General features: G+C 36.9%; 1 long non-coding RNA gene and 1 pseudogene across 1 annotated transcript in view; one reads left to right on the top strand and one right to left on the bottom strand.

Moving 5' to 3' along the window:
* Positions 1 to 20,091, top strand: part of LOC120593806 (uncharacterized) — a 98,260-nt gene that overhangs the window by 70,539 nt on the left and 7,630 nt on the right. The window lies entirely within an intron of this gene.
* LOC120593833 (uncharacterized) lies at positions 3,576 to 3,694 on the bottom strand (annotated as a pseudogene).

The raw sequence follows: 20,091 nt of genomic DNA, 5'->3' as shown, positions 1-20,091 counted from the left end.
AATGTTTACTGAATGCTTTATATGTGCCAGACATCATGCTAAACACTTTACCAAGGATATCTTATTTAAAGTTTATCACAACAATATGAAACATGTGCTATTATTACCCCAATTTATACATAAGGGATCACAGGATGTCTAATTTGTCCAAGATCACCAGTAAATGTCCACACTTGGAAGTGAACCCAAGTTTGTAGGATTTAAAAGTTTCAGCATAAGTTGTATCACCTTGGCATTTATCTTTGTAACTCAGCCCCAATTCCTAATCCTATGTGCACAGTAGCCTCATTCAAAGTGTCTGTGGAAGAGGAGGTCTCAGCAATGGTTTAGCTAAGGGGACTCAAATAGAGACTTGTGGGAGCAACATCATGATTGGCAACCACTACACTCTCTTTCACCCTTGTCAGAAGCAGAATCTTCAGGAACCAATAGCTGCTTGGATCTTGGGCCTGGCATTTATATTTCACAAGTAATTACTCCCACAATTCTCTCCCTGGTGGCCTCATCTCCAGAGGCCTCATGCCTGGATCCTGAAATCAAGAGAAAAGGGGACAAATACTCTTTGGAAAAAGCTTCTGTATCAAAATTCTCTCAGATCCAGGAAGAATATCACAAATTGAGAGCATTCATTCCCAGGAAGATGGACAAATATCTTTTGACTATTTTTTACAACTTTTACTACAACTTATATCAATCAGAAGACTAACCAATGATATTTAAACTTGATTTTGTTTTCTTATATCCACTCATCCAACAAATATACATTGAACACTGACTATGTGTCAGACATGATGCTAGATTATGAAGATACTATGGTGAACAAGACGGAGATGGTCCCTCCCTTCCAGAGAGATACAGAAACTAAATAGGCAACTCTACAAATATGTAATTGCTACTTCTCAGAAGTGTTTTGAAGGAAATTAACAAGATGAAATAAAAGTAAGACATCAGAGTAAGGTGAAAACTCTAGTTTAATGTATGCTGGTTGGGTTAGGTCTCTTTAGAAATGTGATATTTAAGTTGAAACCTAAATAAAGATAGGAAAAGAAAGGCTGTGATCCTGCTTATTTTTATTCTGACTGTTCTTGGGTCCAAGATCCTTTCTTTTGACTTCAGACCCTGTTGCAAATGGAATGAAGCTAAAAGTCTTAGAACATTTATGGAAGAAGAACCTGATTGGTCCTGACTCCCATGTCAAGTTTGTGTACACAGAATCTTTACAGGCAAATATAACCCCTAAGATTTAAGGGTGGCCTTATGTCCCAGCAGCATAGAAATTTGAATCCAGGCCCAGCTGTCAGACTCGACGTGCCCAATCATGAGTATGCCCACCAAACCCCCTTGAGTCATCATGAAAATAGAGTTGTGGGGAGCCATTCTGCCAGTCTTCCAGAAGCACATTTACACAGCAGAAGTGGGCAAGGCCTTCAGGCTAGAAGCCATGAAAAAGCATGCTTCGAAGTTTATAGAAATTTTACTTTTCAAAATTAAATTATATTATCAACACCAAGGTGTTAATATTTAAGGAAACCTGGTCTTGGTGTTGGAATGAGGAAATTCTGCTAATAATCACTGCTTGATTCAGTTGTTTAAGTTTAGATATTCATTGATCTAGTGAACAGAGTCTCTAATATTTGAGATCCCAACATCCATGACAATTGCAGAAAGGATACAGAGGGATTCAGCAGGATTGGAGACTTCATATTGGTGAATTTTAATTGTTTGTGGACTATCTAAACATATAATTTTTACTTGAGATCATTTTTTTGAAAATTCTTCATTCACATGTGTATATGTATATATGTCATATATATACAAATATTCCACAGTATAATTACCATGTATGTATGGATTTATTATTTAATTCCTAATATAGCAGCTAAGATCCTATTGCACACTTACTCACCGCACTTAAATCTTACAGCAACCCTATAAGATTGTTAATACATGACATTCTAGGTGAAGATGCAATAGTACAGCAAGTAAGACCTACATTGTCCAATAGAATAGTCACTAGATACATGTAACTATTTAAATTTAAAGTGTTTAAAATTAAATGAACATACAGTCCCCCACTCACACTAGCCACTTTTCAATTGATTAAGAGAACATTTCTAACATCGCAGAAATGGTCTGGATACGTTGGGTAGATCTGGACATTCTAGGACAGAGTTTCTCAACTTTGGCAGTATTGCCATTTGGGCCTGGGTAATTGTTTGTTGTGCGGGGCTGTCCTATACATTGTAGGATGTTGAGCAGCCACTATGCACTAGTCACCATAAGTACACTCCCCCAGTTATATCAACCCAAAATGTGTCCAGGTAGTAGTAAATGTGCCTTGGGAGGGGATAGTAAATTCATCTCTGGTTAAGAACCACTGCTCTAGACTAAGCTTAGAGTTTATAGACTGGGTGGGAACTTGGGTAAGTTGCTTTCAATTCTTCGAGTTTAATTTTTCTCATTGGTAAAATAGTAAAAAAAAAAAAAAGGAAAGGAAAGTAAAAAGAAAAACAGAACACAATTTCATAAGGTTTTGTGAGGGTTAAGTACTATAAGTAAAGCATTTGGCAAATAATAAAAGCACATTAAATGATTTTTAGGACTGTAATGCTTTGGCTCCTCAGTTAACTGAGGGATATTTAGATTAGCTGATGTGCCATCTGGAAACCTGAAAACCAAAATTTCTGCTCGCTGTTCCAATGCTCTATGCATGAACTTGGGCTTCCATGTTTAGATAACTGGAGGGCTGAAGACAATGACAGATTTGATTTGTTTAGACAACAAAACCTGTGGACTTGAAAACTCTTAAAAAACAATCAAAATTCTAACTAAACACACAAAACCATCCTTCAGCTCATTGCCCGAATTTTGTTGTGAAGGCCTTGATACTGTATGGAACAATGAGGTAATCAATTAATGAGGAAGATTTTAAAATTTCTCTATAAAAATGGAATCAAACATTTAGATTAGCTAGCATGATAATGATTAAGACACATTAATGGATAAATGTCAGTAAAATAACTGAATTTTCAACCTCAAATATCTAACTAAGTAAGCAAATTTAGACAATTTATGAGAAACAGAGTTCAGCTTCACTATTAACATGATACCCTGACCATTTGTTATGTGTTTACAATGTATCAGACCATAGGTTAAGAATTAAGCATTACCTCATTAATTTCATTTAAACTTCATGACAATAGTATAAAGAGGTTTAATTTCTTTCTATTTTGAGGATGAAAAAACTGAATCTGAGATGGTTTGGGTAACTTGCTAGTAAGAAGCACAACTAGATTTCCGACTCAGATCTGCAAAATTCCAAAGCTTTTGAATACCTGGTTTCCTATAGCTACAATTCAATGGTGAAGAAGATACTTATTCTCACATGCTGTAGCTCACATCCGTAATTAGCACTCCCCTGCATTAGTTTTGCTCACTGCATCTGGATGACCTGAACATAGAAGGTGTTACTTTTTATGATCTAAGTACTTTTGCCATGTTAATTCACTAAATCAGATTATGACTGAGACAGCTTTCACACTTTTACTACACAATTTTTTTTTTTTTTTTTTTTGTGCCTACAGCCCCTGGTCTTCCTAGGTGGTCTCCCATCCAAGTACTAACCAGGCCCAACTCTGCTTAGGTTCCAAGATCAGATGGAATTGGGTATGTTTAGGGTGGTATGCCCATAGCAATATATTTTCTTCTTAAAATGAGCTAATTGGCCAAAATCTCTGTGTATATATATATATGTGTGTGTGTGTATGTATATATATATATGTATATATATGTACGTATATATACTTACACACACATACATACACACACACATATATCAGATAATATATAGATAGATATATAATTTATTTATTTATTTTTTGGTGACTCTAGTGGGACATGAACCCTTCCCAACCCCCACCCCTGGTTTCTTGTTCATTAGAAAAAAATTCTGACTGGCCATTTTATAAAAGGAAGTAAGTTCTTAACGAATCAATTAAATTAGTCCAATATCACTACTAGGCCCAAGATAAGAAAGATATTAAAAATGGCTCTAAGAAAAACTCACTAATTTAGAGTTACTGAAGCAATCCTGAATTAATAAAATGTCAATTAAAATGAGTTAAAAGAAAGAAAGTCATTATCTTTTTGATATATAATGGATGAATGAATCAATAAAAACGGGGTATGGAAAATATAAAATGATATAAAGTGGGAAAAAATAGAACCATGTGGAGTTTTCATTGGGCCTATTTTAATGAACAGATGAGTGCTATTTGATTACAATTTTCCATTTACAGTACTTACAGTCAAGGTGCTACTACAGCTTTGGAAAAAAATCATTCTTTTAAGCTGGTAAACATTTCCTTTGCAATCTTTTTATACTGATATACATGATATATATAAAATCTGTACTCCATGTGTAAATATATACATATATATGTACTATATGTGTTATCCTTGTGAAAAAATATATATAATCTCACAAAGATAATAAACTATCAGACTATCTAAATAATTTCAAATTCTGAACCGTTGGAAATGGAATTCATAAAGTCTTTTTATATAGTCAGACTTAAAAAAACTAAAAAAAGACAACTGAGTGTAGTTATTTCTATTTGAACCAGTTACATTTTATTATCAAATTTATCACTCTTTTTATACCAATAACATGGAAAACTAAACTCTGATGTATTGGGAATAATTTTTGGCTTGGTAAAGCATTTAGTTTTACTTTCAATGTCTGTCTAGAAGAAATAGCCATGCCATATAAAACAGGTGAACTAGTCAATGAGTAATAATGGATAATCTTGGTGGAAGAAAAACAAACAAACAAATAAAAACCCCGAATGTATTAGATATCTAGTGCTTGTAACACATTATCCTAAATCTTTGGGACCTAAAACAACAAATATGTATTACTTCACATATTCTGTGGGTCAGGGATCTGGAAGCAATTTAGCTGAGCAGTTCTGTCTCAGTGTCTCTCGTAAGACTGCAATCAAGGCATCAGCCAGGAGACAGTAACCTAAGGTATCACTGAGGTAAAAAGACAGAAATGGGGTTGTGGATGGAGAGAGATGAATTTAAGGTGGAAACCAGGCTTTTTATAACCTAATTTTGGAAGTAACATCCTATCACTTTGCCAAATTCAGTACGTTAGAAGTGTGTCAGTAAATCTAGCCCGCACTCAAGGAGAAGGAATTACACAAGGACAGGGGCACCAAGAAGGTATCTTAGAGGCCGTCCACCACAGTTTCTTCAGTGTTGGTATTTACACTCTGCGAACTTCCTAGAGGTTTTCATCTCTGCAAAGCATGTCCTGGGGACATGAAAAGGAGAAATAAAACAAGGAGCGAAGTGTCTAAACTATGTTTTGTGCTTGCTTTTATCCCCCTGTGACTATGACTATTTCCCCTAAGCCATTTAAAGATTTTATTCATAGATATTATAATTGTTTGCCCAGAGTTTACAGCCCAGAGGTGCACACATATTGGTCATTTTCATTGCGTACTTGAAAGGAGTCAGAGGTCTCCTCATAGCATCTTAAAAGTAGCCATTTGATCCTTGGGGTATAAGAAATACATTATCATGGAGTGGGGGACTTATCCCCAAGGGAACAAAGATTTGCTCTTCGGGGGCAAAAAGCTCTTACTCTTTTTTATGTATAAAGCACAGATGTATGTAGTACATAAACATATATATGGTATATCTGTGGTATTAAAATTTTATAGGAGTGTGATTAGGGAAAGAAAATTCCTTCAAAACTCCTTCGAGAGGGTGATAATGAGAAAAACTTGACATAGTACAAGGCAGTAAAGAGAGTTTTAAGGCAAGGAAGCCTTGATGGAGGGAGGGACTGGGGTGCAGATTCAGCTGAGGTTGGGAAGGAGGAGATAAAATTTGGAATTTGGCAGAGTGTAAATGGACTTTCCCAAGCATGTATTGGGCTTTGGTTTTACTCTGTGATCTGATTTTACCTAAATTTCAACCTTCCAGGGATTCCTCACAGTTTGACTCACTGAGAGTTCCTTTCCGGTTTTTGGATAGATTCATTTTAAACATGTTTTCTAATGTTTCTGAGAGATTTGGGGTTGGTGCGGAAGATTACAGCAAGTGTTTACTTTACCATCTAGAAGTGGAAAGTGTTAATTATAGACTGAAAAAGATTGGCTTTATTTTCTGTCTCCTTCCTCCTTCCTCCCACTCCTTCTGTTGCATAGAGGTAAAGTCTATGAGTTGAAGTAAGGAAGAGGAAAGGTCTAGAAAATAGGCAAGAGGGTGTAAAATAGAGTAAAGGAGAGTGGTATACATAGATTTCAGTTTTCACATTTTCAAAATGAAGAGTTTCTTAAAATAATCCTTAAGATTGACCCCAGCTTCCACAATACATGATCCCATGAAATACCGTCTCCATTTTCACAATAATGTCTTAATGTATAGCTGTTAGAGTGGTATATTTTTGGGTTAAGGTTTTGAATCTCCTGTTGCAATTCAAATACTCAGTAGACCTGAGTTAAGCAATTAACCTATAATTGTCACCTTCGTGTGAACTGCACATCATTATAATATATGAGAAAAAAGACTCCAACTCTGAGGAGTCTTAATGGATTTAATATAGGAGCCAGGGTTCAAGTCCTGTGGGCTCTCCAGGATTTGGAAGACTCTGAAAATATATTTAGCTAAAATCACAATCTCACCTATTACATTGAACTATATGAAATTCTCATTATGTAGGTCAAACATTGGCATATACTAATAGTTCAACCTAGAGTTTAACCAACAGATCAATTTCCTTTAATGAGAAGCAAGCATTTTTATTAAATACAAATTTTATCTATTTTATGACACATTAAATAATTGTCATTGAGGGTTTTTTTTTTTTTTACAATTTTTTTCTCCTTTTTTTACCTTCATTTAAACCCTAGATATAACTGAATTTGAGGGTAAAAACAAAAAGATAGGTGTCTATTTATAATGAATTGGCTTGAAAAACAAAAACAAAGTTATTTTTCTGGTTCTAAGGAGAGATTGTTCACCAGTAGATGTGGTCAACCTGCTCAGAGTTTTATATAAGACTCTGCTTTATCCATGCCATTTTTTTCCCCATAGAGTTTGCAACAATTCATAGTGGAACTAACCCAAGAAAAGAACTCTAGCTTAGTGATCATAAGAGAAAAGGCATGGAGGCAGGTATAGAAAGATTGATGATGCATTGGCTTGTTCCATTTTAGCCTGATTTTGCCAGGTCTACTCTGGGATTCTGAAAAGAAAATCTAGGTCCAATTTCTTAATTAGAAAATGAGTTAACCAGATGTGCAAGCTGAGGCTGAGGGTTGAAGAAAGAGATGGAAAGAGAAAGAGAAGGGTTAAGAGAATTAGAAGGAGACGAAGAGAAATTAGAAGAATTGGAACTATTAGAAAACTTTGGAGAAGAGTAATTGGAAGGAGAAGAATTGAGAAGAAAAAGGAAGAGGAGAATTGAAGGGACTTGGAGAAGGAGAAGGGCACTCCTGTTTTCCAATTCGTGATCCCTAAATCGATTGGTCACTTTAAGGCAAGAGATGGGAAGAGAATATTACTTGTTTTTTAATCATGACTTCATTCCCCACCTCCTTCCAAAAGAACTTAATGTGACTAGGAGAGCAACGGAGCAGAATGTTCTAGAACTGTTTTGAGAGAAAATGTATAGCTTTCAAAGAAACTTCTACTTCTTGTTCTATTACCAGTGTCATTCAATAGCACAGTAAAACTGAATTTGAAAATTAGTAGTTTAAAAAAAAAAAAAAACAGTGGCAAGCACTCTCTGGATTCCCCTCTTATCCTTCATGACTTAACCAATCCCTTTTGGTATTTATGTATTTCTATAAATTCTGACCTTCCTGATAATCTACACGGATATGCCATATTCTGGAAACAGACTGGAAATATTGTTTGACATGTGGATTAGGCTCTGTTGACAAATAGCGTTATCTGTCAGATATTCCGCACAACACGGCTACCTGTAGAAAATGAACCCCTGAGTGGCCAAGTCTTATCTCCTGATGTACATACGACTGCCTCATTTCTGAGCAAATGCATAGCAGAAAAAGACTTACATGTTACTTTTCAGGCCTTTTTCTTATTTACATGTCACTGTAGTCGACAATTCCCAGGACAACACAATCAGCTGTCTTGACCAAGCAAATAAACACATAAAAGAAATACCGAAATAATCCCTCTGATATTCTTTCTCAAGGTCTTTTTCCTAAAACAACTTTCTTCTCTTCAGAAGCAAACCTTAAAGCTGAAGATAAGGATGTTATTTGTACACACCCCGACTCATTGGCTGTATATATTTTCACACTGCCAAAAAAGTAAAAAGGAAGCATGCTGAATTTAGCTTCCCCAGAACTGAATTCAACTGGATGTCAAGCCCTTGTAGTAAGGCTTGTTAAAGTTCCACTGTTGGCATTTGCAGTTAGAGCAAAGAGACAGCTGTAAAAAACATTTTCTCGCCAAAACGTGATTTAGGAAAGGTCATTTTATTACATGATTTATTTATATGGTTTCTCCATGGTACAAAGCGTTCTGATGTGTACGCAGAGCTGAGAGGAGGAGAACTAGGGAAAGAAATCTTTAAGGCCTACCAGTCACAGTCATCGTATAGGCCAAGGAAGTGTTTGGTGTAAATTCTTTAGCTAAAACAGCCTTCAATTCAATGCAGCTTTTCTGCATCAGACAAATTAAAAGGAAAGTTCTATTATGATAAGATCTGTCCTTTCCCCTATTCTCTGAGGTATCATCAGTAAGAAACATGACTAGAAGTAGATCTTGGTTTTATAGTCACTAAGAACAATCAAGATGTCTTTCCCCTTTCAGAAAAGAAAAAGAAAAATCAGCTTAGTCAAATTTCTAATGGCTTATCTTCTTTTCACATTATGTTGCTATTTTAAAAGACTTAAAATTTTTTTTTCTGATTTTCTTTTCCTGAAGAGGCATGTGTTGGTTACATTTTAAACAGACCTACAGTATTTAATATGGAAAGTCGAATATGTTTTTAAATGAAAACAGATGGGTGGTTTGTTTATCTTCACTTGGCTCTATCATTGTGTCCTAAACACATGGCTGGGATTTTTAATACCAAGTTTATAATAGTGACAAGTAGGATATACTGGATAAATACTTCTTAGACCATATATTTTACTTAACCTCCTCCTGATATGGAGTCCAAGCTAAATCTAAATGTTTCTGGTTTTCGTTTTTTGTTTGTTTTGGGGGTTTGTTTCTTTGTTTGTTTCATCATTGCTCCTCTTCGTTTATTGCCTGCATGTCTCAGACATTAGGGTCAGGTGTTTGAAAATGAGAACCAAATAGAGTTTTTACTTGCCGTCAGCATGTACCTGGTGTTGTGACTTTCTTAAGCCTCTTGTTTCAGTTGCTGAAAAGTATTTTAAAAAAGGAAGCAAAAAAAAGGCAGATCGATTAAGGGTAAAGAATATGACTTGGTTAGCAATGCTTCCCCTCAACCCAGCCAGTCCCAGGTATCTCCTTTTTTGGTTTTTACAAATGTTTATATAGGTAGCAACGTTTAGTATCCTCTAGCCCACTGTAAGTTATTTGATAGCGCAGAGTTTATCACCATATCTTCAAAAGTGGCTCACTGGGGAATGCATGTGGTAAGGATCGGATTCCCTGACAATGTCTCTGGATATGTGTGACTGATTTGCCTCCTAGATGATTAAGTCTGATGTCTCCATGGAATACCATTTGAGAGAGATTTAAAAATTAAACATCACAAATATTTAGCAAAGCTGCCTAGAAGTTTTCAGCTGCCAGTGATTTAATCACTTTCTTTGCATTTTTTCTTAAAGAAGCCATTGTTTGAACAAAGAAAAATTTGTTTTTAATAGACAAAAAAGTAAAATTAAATAGCAATACTGTATGGAACAATTCCTTGAAATGTTGAATTTAAATGCTCTTCCAAAAACATGTTACTCTGGCAAGGCCGCTTTTAGGGGACAGGTTATTTCTTCATGGCATCTCTCTGCTTACAGGCATATTTATCAGTTTTCAAAGAATACAAGGTCATTATAGAATCAATCTGCATTAAGTTCATTTTGCTTTTTTTTGCTCTGTGTCAGAAAAGAGAATCCCAAATCACAAAATATTCCATTCAAAATTAGGAAGACCATTCCACTAGCTGGGATAGAAAAACTGTAGGAGAGACAAAGGTGTTAGAAAGTTCCCGAAAATGTGACATAAGGCGGAAAGATTACTGTGAGCCCCTTTAAAGTCATACTGATTGTCCTACCTAGCCCATTAAACAGACAATGTAATAGACAATCTCAAAGACAAATGAGGAAATTATTTAGACTACTGACTGCACGCTTTATAAAGTAAGGAAGTCGAAACTGGGGTCAGTACTAGGGGCTGTGAGTCGGCCATTTCATTAGCTAGATCTTTAATTGAACTTGTGGTAATTCAATAACTAGGTCACATTGTATCAAGTTCAAAGCCAGGAGGTCTTATATGAATTTCTCCCCTATGGTAGGTAGTGAGATCTCCTACCTGTGTTCTCAGCATAACATATCAATTAATTAGAATCTAATTCATTAGAGAAGTCACTTACTAAAGAATATATAAAGTAATAAGACATTACATGTATTTAGCATTTCATATAAGTCTCAGTAGTATCCCAAGCTTGGAAAGGAGATATTAGTACCCTCATTTTGAAAATAAGAATATAGATGCTTGGAGAGGCCAAACAACCACTTAGTCTGTAACATTCGGAGCTGAAAATGGATGTCAAGACTTTAGTGAGTTGTGAGTAAGTCAGTGTGGTTAAACACACCAGAGTTTAGTCATGGTTTCAATACTAACTAGTTGAGTAATCACGAGTAAGTCACTTAACTTTTCTGAGCCTCAGTTACTTCATCTTTACTAAGAAGAAAACTACTACTAACTCAATGTTGTGAGCATTAGAAGGGATATTCAGTTAAAGCACTTAGCGTACTGACTGGCTCATAGTAAGCACTCAATAAACTTTAGCTGTATAGGAAAAGAAAATAAGATGATGACGCAAAGTTGATTTTAAAAAATTCACTCCCCGTGTTCAAGGGGGAAACTACCCAACCCACTGAATGTTCATCTCAATCTCCATTCTCCAAAAAGGTAAATTATGATGAAGACTCAAGTGAAAAACAATGAGTTACAGGCATAGTATAGTATACAATATCAAGAGAAATATATGATTCATCATATTTACTGTGATTCATAAGGCAGGGAGGTGAACATACACTTTGGAACACTTTTGAATAACAGCAATGAGATAATAAACCCATTTCTAGTTAGCCTTCAGTTAGCTTTAAAAATCAATGGATATTCTGATTTATATACGCTTCTATAAGCCCTTTTAAAATACAAGTTATACGACAAATAGTTAAAAGAGTGAAATTTCAAGACTATTTGAGAGCAATCAAGATTCCCCTTTACAACTTTCCTTTTCTTGATCCTCTACTTATTTATAGCAGTTTACTTGACCTTCCGGGTAAAGGCTTTAGTTATTTGGAGAATAAGAAAGATGGGAAGACTAAAGAAATCCCAGAATCACAGAAGTTGCCAGAGCTGGCAAAGTGATTCCAAACTGAGAATCCTGTGCCATGAGCCCCCTACAGAGACAGGCTCCTGCCAAACCCAGGGCAGATCACCAGGCTATTGGCAGGCAGGTTTCAGTGCAAAGCAAGCAAAACATAATGAAAGAGAGCATTGAAGGAGGCATTAACTCCATCGATGGATTGTTTAACTCCTTAGGAGTTAGCATGGAGGTGATTTTAATTTAAGAGGGGTAAAAATGGCCTGATACAGCAGGAAACACATAAGTAGTAAATTTTCCTAAGGCACAATCAGCTTATCTGCCCGCTTCTGAGTAAGGTATACCTGTGACCAGCAGAGGCTTGAGTGGGCTCGCGCTCTCTCTCTCTCTCTCTCTCTCATCTCAATCATTTCATAAATAGCTCTTCCAAAACAAATCGACAAAAATCCCTCTTGCATCACTTTATCATAAAGACAACATTTTTCCTTTTCTTAGTTTTTTTTTTTTTAAGGTTACACAAGCCTATTTCCTTCTTGAGAAATTTCTTTGGAAACGTCATTGATAACCAGTTAAAACCTAGTGATCTGTTTACCCTAGAATCTCCTTACCAGAAGCCTTTCCCAACCATTAAGAATATCGAAGTTCAACAGCTAAAAACAGTTCATTCTGGGTTGTCTGTGATGAAGAAAGGGGATGAGAACCATTTTCAAGAGCTTTTCTCGTGACATTTACTCCTCAGCTCCGCGGGAGAACACGTCAGCTCCCTCAGTCCACAGCTGCATGTGCGTCCACCCTGACTACAGTGCCCGGGGACTGCGTCCTCAGTCCTCAAAGGGGCCATCAGTCTGATCTGAGAGCTGGACAGGAGCCATCAGCGGGCAATAGTCTGTAAACAGATTGTTCCCGTGCTGCTCCTCACAGCAAAGAAAGAAAAATAGAGATTGATGGAGGAACATGTAGAAGAGACAAAAGTGGTTAAGAAAAATGCCCCACAAAACAGAAATAAGGCAAAAAAGAGTACTGTGAGCCCTTTCAAAGTCATATTAGCTGTTCTAATTAGCCCATCTAAGGGTCGTTTGATGCTCTAAGGTGTCCAATATAGTAGCCACTAGACACATATGGCTTTTTAAAGTTAAATCTGAATTAAAATTAAATAAGGTTAAAAAGTCAGTTCTTCAGTCACTCTTAGAACATTTCAAGTGTCGATGACTACATGAGGCTAGTGGATATTATATTGGATAGCACGGATAAAGAACATTTCCATCATTGTAGAAAGTACTATTGGATAGCTATTCTAAGAGAAGGTAACTTTGCCTTAAAATTTACAACTAATTAGAGCTCAGACTCTATAAATGTCAACTGGGAGAAGACTGAAAAATTGAAAATAGTTTTTGTTCCCTAGAGATGCAAATACTTTTTGTCCAGAAGAAAAGAAAACTCCATAGTTTATAGTTTTATTGCCTTGAATAAAATAAATCAGCTTTGTATCAAATTTGTTCCAGCATTTTTTAACTGACTAAAACCAGCTTTGTCATCCTGCTGTGTCCCTTATCACTGAGTTAGAGAAATCTTTGACATACACCCACTATATATTTGAGAGTATGTATTATATTTCTAACTTTCAAAGAATTATTCTCTGATAAAGGGATTGAACAGATGTAACCAGTAAGAATATGTCTTAAGGAATATCTAAATTAAATATTGGGCAGATTGTTCTTTTGGAAATTTTTATGTAAGTGCTTCTCAGCTTTTTCAACAATGTAGCAGTGCAGCATAGAGATTAAGAGTCTAGGCTTTGAAGATCTTGGTCAAGGGCCATAGAGACTGCCAGGATCATAGAAGGAAGAAAAAGAAAATAGAGAAGTTGAGGAAAATGGAAACCTTTTCCTTCTTACTTTGTATAATACTATAGGCTTGATTTTTAAAAAATTAATGAGCATATAGAGTTACATAATTAAAACTAAAATGAAAACAAAAGTTGCATTTACAGGAAGAAAATTTGGCATCTAGTTAGCATTCTCCCACTAACTAGCTATGTGACCGTGGGCAAGTCATCCAATTTCTCTGAGTTTCAGTTTCCTCATCTGTACAATGAAAGTCATAAAAAGTAGATTATAGGGCTGGTGTGATGATTAAATTAGATAGTGTCTGGCACATACTAAGAATTCAAATGTGAGCTGCTATTGTTATCATTCTTGGGAACCCAGGAGCATACCATAAAATTATTCATTGAAAAAGCAACATTTAGTATCACCCATCTGATCTTGAAAATTCATGTGAATTCTGCATTCTCATCTATGATTTATTTCATTTTAATATGAACAAAATTTCTTCTCACATTCTTCCAGTGAAGATTTTGGAAATTTATCTCGACTTTGCCTCTTCTTGGTAAGCTCAGTGTGTATCATCAGGAGTTCACATATCCCAGAAGGGAAAGCATGATAGGCTATGGGTTCAATTTTCCCAAAGAGTAGTAGGAAAGGTCTTTAAAACTAATTTTAGTTGATTTTGAGGAATCAAGAGTGTCAGACAAAATATACACATATGCACACGAATGTATCCACACTACTAATGCCAATACCAGTGCTACCCAAGCAATGCCCCAACACTACCCAAAAACCTACCAGAACTTGCAATTTGGGAAATATTTTTGGTAAAGGAAAAGATGAAAGAACAAAGATCCTGTTCATGACATAGTCACACCAACCCCCTTTTACCACCTGCTGCAACCCTGTCTTAACTTCTTCCATTTTCTCTTTCCTCTAGCAGATTGCACATATTTGAAGCAATTTGCTTGTCAGAATAGAGAGAACTACAGAGTCAGGAAGCACATAAGCAACAAAGAACCAGTCTTAAGAGGGTCAAAACCCATATCCCAGATGGGAAAGAGTCTTCCCAAGAGTATGCCAATCCTTCCCCCTTATCCAACCCCCAGGGGGCGCAGAACCAAGGTCCTGCCTTGCCCATGCAGGTGGTGGTGTGGGGATATCATTATATGTGCTTGTGGATTCTTCAGGGAGAAGTTAGGTGAGGGGGGGAGAAAGACAGATATTAAGTCTTTTGACCCCATGACGATTAATGGTAAAGATATCTGTAGCGAGTATTAAGTGAAGAAGAGTTTTTGCTAAAATAGTCACCTTGTCCATATTTATCCAGTGTCCTTAAAGGGTCATTTAATATTATTATTAATATTTGGCATTAATAAAAGTAATATTTAGTATTATTATTTAAAAGATCACTTCCTTTGCTCTTAAATTAGCTTTGGCTGTAAGTGGTTTGTGCCCCCTGCAGCCTACCATTTTGAGACAATTGTTCAGGTTCCACTTCCTGGGATTCTTCATGGACAGTGCTTAGCATAGTACATGGCAACATGGAAAGCACTCAGTGAATGCTGGCTCCCATTGCTATTATTACTGATCCAACTCTGGAGTCATCGTAAAGAGGCCAATTCCTAGTATGTCTTAGTTTTATTGAAGAAAAGCCAGTTACATGGTTTATCAGGATCCTGGTGGTAAATAGGATGCGCCAGCATCCCCAAAATTGGTTGTAATGATAGGGTGTTAATGAAGGGAGATGTGAGTATAGGAAAACAAAAGGTAGCAAGGCACCAGAGACTAGCAAACCTAAGTAGTCATGACCCTTGCTATAGACTGAATGTTGTGTCCCCAAAATGTATGTTAAAATTCTAACTTCCAATGTGATGGTATTGGGAGGAAAGACTTTTGGCAGGTGATTAGGTGATGAGGGTGGAGCCCTTATAAATGGTATTAGTGCCTTTCTAAGAAAAGATAGGAGAGCTTGCTTCTCTCTCTGCTCTCCATCATGTGAGATAGAATGAAAAGGTCATCTGCAAACCAGGGAGTGTACCCTCACCAGACACCAGTCCTGCCAGTGTCTTGATCTTGGACTTCTCAACTTCCACAACTGTGAGAAAATAAATTTCTGTTGTTTAGGCCACCCAGTCTATGGTAATATATTATAGTAGCCTGAGCAAACTAAGACAACCATCCCTTGGACTGAAGAGGTAAGTGGTAGCCTTAGTCACTGCCATGGGGAGATGACAAAACAGTAGGGGAGGAGGGCAGAAATACCCTGACTTCTTTCTCCCCTGCTCTCTGATTTCCTTGTATCATTCTCTAGCTGAACCCAACTTGAAGCCAGCTGGCCAAAGAGTCCCAGATGCAGCCTATAGGGCCAGCCTCCTTTGCTGCAAGATGGGTAAACAATAACTGTAGGGGAAAGAGAGACAGAATAACTATGTTTTAAGAACCTGGAGTCAAATATATGGTTAATTTACCTATTCACTCCTGATGGTTGAAATTCATTCTCTATAGGAGGACTGTCCTAGCATTCTGTCCCTAGTTCTGGCAACTTCCTCCCTTCATTAGTAAATGCTGCCAATAAAACAACAACCTAAGCAAGTCAGAGGATATTCAGAGAGAACTTGTGCTACTTAATTTCAAAGCTCCAGCTCTTTGAACAGCAGTAATGTCTGTTTCTCATATAAAGCAAATTAGTTAATTTCAAATGTGCACTGTGAATATCAACAGACCACCCAAATATTTACTTATTTTAGGCCATCCTTCTAATAGGTTAAAAGAATCCATTTGCTTTAAGAAGAAGAAGGGGTGGGCATTCATGCATATAAATTGTCTAAATTAAGGGCAGTTCCATATTAAAACAATAATAATTATTCATTTAGCAAAGGAGAAAAATTTATCTATCATAGAAAACTGCTAGGGTGATTTCTTTTCTACAAACTTGCTTCTAAGCCAAAGAACATCCCAAATATCCGTCTTATTCAACCTCTCTTCCTCAAAGTGGGAAAAGGCCATGGAAAGAAAAACAACTAAACGCTCGATAGTCACACCATGTCTTGCAGGTTGGTGCAAGTTCTCTTGGACTAGGAGGTCAGATCCAGAATTTCAAAGCTGATAAATCCTTTGCCTTTGCCTCGCTAATAAAGGCCAAACTTTGGGAAAAAAGTCATTGTGGGATCTGTTCCAGGTTTGAGATTTCAAGGCCTGGCAGAGGAGGACCCTTTGAGGAGGTGTCTAACACCTGGCTGAATTTCCAAGCCCTCTTCCTCTCTCTGCCCTTCCCTGCCCCGCTTTTGGAAGCAGAACAATTGTTGCCCAAACTCAACTCACAGTTGTCCACCAAGAGAAAAGTCTATTGTTCTACCAACTGGAATGCTTTAGATTTTCTGTAACAGACTGAAGGCATGTCCCAGGGACTCAAGGAAGAAGAATATCCAAATAATACATTTTAATTTGCTAGAAAACAAGTATCTTGTTTACTCAGTCATAACAAAATCAGGGATCTGAATTTTTTTACTCTATTGGTCTGAATAAAATCGGTCTTTCCACCTCAAAGTGTTATGGAATCATAGGAATGGTCTTAAAGAATTTTTTTGCTGGTTTTAATGAATTGAAAAGTTTAATACGTAGCCTATTTTGAGAAGTCTTGTGTATGAACTTGGCATTATTGAGGGCACGGGGTTGTTAAAATTTTCAGAGTAGCTGCTATCTACCTGGAGTCACCAAAAGAGCCTTGAGGAGGACCATGGATGTACAAAGATCTTACTTGCTTACATGGTCTGAAATCAGCCTTTAGAGGTTTATTTCTGTGGACCTTTTAACTGTCTTGCTTTCTAAGAGACCCATATTCAAGTGCAAATATAACCAAGAAAGGATACTCTACTCTTGAAATTATTGGGATCCTTGACAGTTTGGGGAAAGATGGTACAGGGCTGTAGGGTGTTTCCATAGCTTGAAAAGAGGAGGTTGAAAGGACACTAAAAATACTCACACCTACTTTATAACTTTTCTTAAAGTTTATCACTGCAGCAAAAATGTCTTTCAAAAGAGAAAGGCTTGAAGTTTAGAAGATCCCACTTATTAGCTGTATGGCCTTTGGCAAATCTCTTAAACTTTCTAAGCCTCAGGTTCACCATCAGTAAAATAGGGCAATGATATTTACTTTATTAAAAATAGTTTTGCAAGGATTACATGAGATAATTTATCTAAAATTTCTCTGCTTAGAGCACAGTAGGTATTTAGTAAGTGGAATATGATGATGACAATGATGATGACAATCCCATCTGCTCCCTACAACCAGATAAATAAGGAAAAACATTTAAATGTACACAAAGTAGGAAAAAGTAAGGAGGAAGCAGATGGTCAGAACATTTCAATGGCAGCTGGCTCTGTTTCACTCTTACACTACTTCTGTCCCTTGATGGGAATAGGGGAGCTTTATAAAGAAACTGGCATTACTTTATGTAGAGCTGATTTGACTTAGAGGAGAAGGGGAGACATAGGGAAACCATAAATAGACACAGCTCTCTGATTCCACAGGTCCTTCCCTGGGAGAATATTTAGCTCCAAGGAAACATTTTTTGGGGGGAAGGCAGATTATGGTTTATAAGTTTCTTATTTTTGAATGCTAACATTTCCTCTCTCCAACTAATTACTTTGTAACCTTAATAATGTGGTCCTGCAGATAACATTTTCTGTGGCTACTGGCCTGCCTGAAATTTAACCAGCCTGATATAAGCCTGTCTCACTGCATTGTCTCATGTAGTGAGACAGTAATCAGGGAAAGTACTAGAAAACAAAACAAAACAAAAAGCAGTGAAATTTGGGGTCAAATCGAGGCATAATGTTTTAGTTTGATGATCATCCTAATTTGCTGAGCAACATGGTTTGCAATGGAAGGTAAAGGGTGTAGATAAAGGTTTAGTTCTCATGAAGAAGGCTTGACAGCCATTCCACTCTTTTTAAGTTATGAAATCATTTCAAGGCCACATTGTCTTTGTACATCAACCTAATGGCTTGATTCTCTGGTGATATGTTTAGTATCTTAAAAAAGAAAGCCCATTTCATTAAACGAGTAACGTATGTTCACCATGAGTGTACGTGAAATCATCTCAGGAGAAAACAAAAAGAGAGGAGAAATAGGTGTAGAACTGAGCCCTTATGTTCACCAAACTGCCAACACTGCAGTTATTGTAGGGGCACTGGGGCTTTTTGGATTTCCTGCCATTTTCATTTAGTTAAGTTCCAACTGTAGGGACAATGCTCTTCATTCAAATTCAATGTAGTACTTTGTCAGTTGGGCCCTAATGCAACACTCCGTGGCCACCGTGTCTCAAAGATTGAAAAGGGCTCTAGAGAATTCAGATCCAGAATGCGAGACTGGACCATGGGCAGCTTTATATCCATTTTCTCATATCCATCCACCTGTGAATTTTAAGGTCCACCTTTCAGGCTCCTCTCCACTCAAACCCAAATGAAGACACTCTTGGTTCCTCCTATTCGTTAAATATTCCCAGACATATTAGAAAATCCTTTAGGCTCGCCTAAGATTCCAATGTATTTGGATCTCCAGGGATGCCAACTGCCACGTCCGTATCACCTGGGAATGGAAATTCCCTGTGTACTCTATACACAAAGACCAGCAACTTTTCAACCAACTATCCTCATTTGGTCAAAGCTATTAATGTCAATGCCACTCTCCATCCTTCTTCCCAAACCTAATAATAAAGGTACAAAACCAAGTAAATGTCAAGTATCTTCCTAGAAGAGGATTAAAGTTGCTTACAAATAGGGAGACTCTTTTACTTCTATTGTCTTCAAATCATTATTAATAGCACCTTTTTTACCCTTAAAAATATATCACAATTTTAGTGATAAAATATGTAACTACTATGGTTTTAGATGAATCACCATCATGGAGATTACTTGATGAACTATGCTATTCCCCATTTCAATTAGGCAGAGCCCCCGAAAACATAGTGCTTTAAAGAATACACAGATTTCTTTCTTTCTCGTTCAACAGTCCTGAGATGAGCTGTGTAGCTCGGCAAGGTCTCTCCTCCACAGGATCTCGCAGGAACCAAAGTTCTTTCCATATTGTTGTTCTACCATTTTTAGGGGGCTGAAGTTTCCTATATATTTGAATCTGGGTTGTAGTTTGGGTTCTAGCTCATAGAAAAGGGAAGAGAAAGTATGAAGGAGAGCACGCCCAAACATTGAAGGCGCAGAACCATAGGCAGCACACATCATTTCTGCTCTCACTTCTGTTGGCAAGAACCTAGTTACATTGTCTATGCCTAAGTTCATTTGAAAAAAAAAGCCTGGGACAAACACTTTTGTGTTATTTTATTAGGGAGTACAACACCAAGAACCAGAAATAAGGAGAAAATGGAGTACAGCAAGGAAGGAGTGGAAAAAAATTCTTGGTATCAAGTTTGACCAGTTGTTCTTGTAGGACCCTCTTTTGGCAGGCCACGTGAACTTTTGGAAAAGAATTGATTCGCTGGTTCTATTTTCTATTGGTAAAAGCTTCAGAGGCATTAAATCCCGTGAAGTTTTAAATGCATCTTTTATTCCTTCCTTCCTTCCATCCATCCATCCACCCATCCAACGGTCAATAATGTACAGTTCTATAAGTTTGAGCCAATGAACACAGTTGTATAACCATCACCATAAAAATAATAGTCCATCAACTCAAAA

This window comes from Pteropus medius, unplaced genomic scaffold (assembly GCF_902729225.1).
Source record: "Pteropus medius unplaced genomic scaffold, Ma_sr-lr_union100, whole genome shotgun sequence".
NCBI lineage: Eukaryota > Metazoa > Chordata > Mammalia > Chiroptera > Pteropodidae > Pteropus > Pteropus medius.
Note: the sequence above shows the minus strand (reverse complement) of the source record. Positions and strands in the feature narration are given on the sequence as shown.